The following is a 3325-nucleotide window of genomic DNA, read 5'->3' as shown; positions in this document are numbered from 1 at the left end:
AAATAATAGGGATGTGGGCCCTCACTGCAGCACAATTTCCTGTGGGTGATCAAGCGTGATGATCCCAGAAGGTTGCCCCCAGAGTTGAAACAGGAAGGGAAGAGAAAGGGACACTACACTGTGGAAGCTGAGATTCTGCTGTGAAGTCCCATTTTATCCCTGTATCCGCTTTTTGTACTTTCCTTTGAGAAATAACACACCACAAAATAGCTGCAAGGAACAAGCAGTGGCAACCTCACTCAAGACACAAGAGGATTGTCATCCAACTGGCCCCAGGCCCCTGCTTCTCTGTTAATCATTAAATGAAGGCTTCTCCATAACTCCTTCCTGCCTTCTGTAGATTAAGCCCCTTACAGCACATCTCAGGCCCCAAGAGCATGTTTTTTAAGATTTAACACATACATACATACACACACACACATATAAATAATTCAATAAATTTACTAGTAAAGAACCCAGAAACAAAGAGAAAAATCATATCCCCAATTAAACATGTCCAAGTGTCCAGATAGTGGTGACATTTTCAGATGAGATGGTAGGATGACCGTGCCCTTGATATAACGTAGTATGTGGGCCATCTCACATGCAATTTCTTTTAGACCCAGCTTGGTTCTTCTCCAACATCACTCGTTGGAGTTGTACCTGACTGTACATGTGGTACAGAGGCAGTAAAGAGGCCAGAGCTGTATCTGTGCAGCCCATGAGAGGATGTCTCTCAGTCTTCAGGAAGGTGCTTGGTTTGTGAAAAGCAAACCCTCATCCTGCTCATTTTCAATTGAGAACATCTTAGGACTGGACCAGAAGAAAGGCAGCTTTGTATCAGTGAAACCCCATAGGCCATGGGCAGACACCTGCAGCTCCTTGGGGATTGATGCTAACTCACATCACCATGTCCTGAATTTTCCCAGTAGCATCTCGTTCCCATGCCCTGGGGATCATTCAATGCCAGAAGAAAGAGCTTTGAAATAAGGAAATTACTTTTCAGCCTCAGAAAGAATGTCTTTAAAAAGAGTGTTGAAGTGGTAAAGAAACCGAAGACCAAGACTGTTTTTACTCAGAATCACGTTAGACAGAAAATGTCTTTAGAGTAAACTGTTATCCTGGCATTGATATCAGAGAAGATTTAGCTCAAAAACTGAATGAATCTAGAAGAAGACAGAATCCATATTTGGTTCCAAAATCAGTGTGCAAAGGTGAAAAGATCCCATAAAGAATCACAGTTTCTAATGGGAAAAAATTACAACGCAAATCTCCTGGAACAGATAGAAAACTAACATGTAAAAGTGTTTAAACAAGTGCAAACAATGAAGAATTAATGAATGGAAAAATTGAGTGTTAAAAAATGTGTTTTTTAAAGATTTATTTATTTATTTGAAAGTCAGAGTTACACAGAGAAAGAAGGAGAGGCAGAGAGAGAGAGAGAGAGAGGTCTTCCATGGTTCACTCCCCCAATAGCCTGCAATGGCCAGAGCTGCACTGATCCGAAGGCAGGAGCCAGGAGGGCCATCTTCTCCAGGACTTGGGCCCCCAGGACTTGGGCCCCCAGGACTTGGGCCCCCAGGACTTGGGCCATCTTCTCCTGATTTCCCAGGCCATGGCAGAGAGCTGGATCAGAAGTGGAGCAGTCAGGACTTGAACCAGCACCCATATGGGATGCAGGCACCACATGTGCTGGCTTTACCCACTAGGCCACAGTGCTGGCCCCCAAAAATATGTTTTCAAAGATGGTGGAATAGGAGGGAGCTTACTGCCCTAGTCTAGGGAAACACAGTTTTTAAAAAAAAGTGGAGAGAGTGCAATCTCAGGGAAGAGTTAAGAAGAAAATGGCAGATGAAACTCCAAGCAAATTAGAGGGACACTGTGGATCTACATGGAGAGTGTGGATGCATACAACTCAGGATCCCAGCAGCCGAGAGTCCTGGCATCAGCTTTGGAGAGTGAGGAGAGTCCAGATTGTAGCACTAGCAATAAAGCTGCAGGAAAAGCCTGGAATGAGTCTGGATTGGAATTCACTGGGTGAGAATGTACCTGCCAACCTAGAGGGAAAAAGGAGAAGGCACATTTCTCTCTCCCCAACCACCCAGCACTGGCACCCAGTAGCTAGCTGGCGCCATTTTAGACATGTAACAGCTGCGCCAGCATGTGTCCACACCCCAGCAATCAGCTGAGAGGAGTTGACTGAGTCTGGCTGTGATAATTGACAGGGGTGAGCATTCATGACTATGGGAGCCTTGTGTGCTGGGATTGTGAAAACACTGTAACCATGCAGGAGGGAGCAGGGTGTGACTGGGTCTCTGGGCAGTCACTGTGGGTGACACCACAGGATCGGGGCTCCATGATTAACTGGTAAGGATCACTGCTGCAAGATCCATGCTCACTCTGAGGACTGTGCAGATCCCTTCTGTGGTTCTTGTGGCAGCACAGAGGAATATTACACCCACTGGGGCTAGCGTCGAGGCATTGGTTCCTGGAGGAGAGGAGGTGAGCATGAGACTACACCAACAGAGCTGAACAAACCTTATCTCTGATTAAAAAAAAAAAAAAAAAGGAGATTTACCATACTCAATTTGGGAGTCATCTTGGACACTCCTCTCACCCTGGAACATTGAACAGAGCTCCCTGAAAGACACCCAGCACATGTCTCTGGGTATTCACTTAAAGAGCAGACACGATACAGAGGCACAGTCTAAAGATAAAAGCAATGGGGGGAGGGAGGGATCCAATCAACAAGTGTCTCCACAAATGCCTAAAAATAAATGCAAAATTCAAGAAACAGAATAAGGAAGACAACATGACATCCCCAAAGGAACACAACAATTCAGAACTAGAATGTGAAGATGAAGAGATTGAAGAAATACCAGAAACGGAATTCAAAAAATTGATCATAGGATTACTTATAAGTAATCAGAAGTAAGTCCACAAATTAAAGAAATCCATGCATGACATGAATGAAAATTTTTCCCATGAAATTGAGATTTTAAGGATAAATCAAAATGAAATATTAGAAATGAAGAATTCAATAGATCAAATAAAAATGAGGTGGAAAGCTTTAACAACAGACTCAATGAGGCAGAAGAAAGAATATCCAAGTTAGAAGACAAATCTCTGGAAATTTTACAGTCTGACTAAAAAAAAAAAGAAGGAAAAAATTAGAAAACTAAAAAACAGTGTCAGAGACTTACGGGATACTATCAAACGATACAATATAGGTGTCTTAGGAATTCCTAAAGGCATGGAAAGAGAGAATAGATTAGGTCTATTTAGTGAAATAATTACAGAAAATTTCCCTAATTTGGAGAAAGAAAGGGACATCTAAGAACACGAA

The 3325-nt window shown here is 43.0% G+C and overlaps 1 pseudogene; it reads left to right on the top strand.

Annotated features, from left to right (window-relative positions):
• Positions 1-708: 708 nt before the first annotated feature.
• On the top strand, positions 709-1274 carry LOC133762846 (homeobox expressed in ES cells 1-like; annotated as a pseudogene).
• Positions 1275-3325: the final 2051 nt, after the last annotated feature.

This window comes from Lepus europaeus, chromosome 1, assembly GCF_033115175.1.
Source record: "Lepus europaeus isolate LE1 chromosome 1, mLepTim1.pri, whole genome shotgun sequence".
In the NCBI taxonomy this organism is placed as follows: Eukaryota; Metazoa; Chordata; class Mammalia; order Lagomorpha; family Leporidae; genus Lepus; species Lepus europaeus.
Note: the sequence above shows the minus strand (reverse complement) of the source record. Positions and strands in the feature narration are given on the sequence as shown.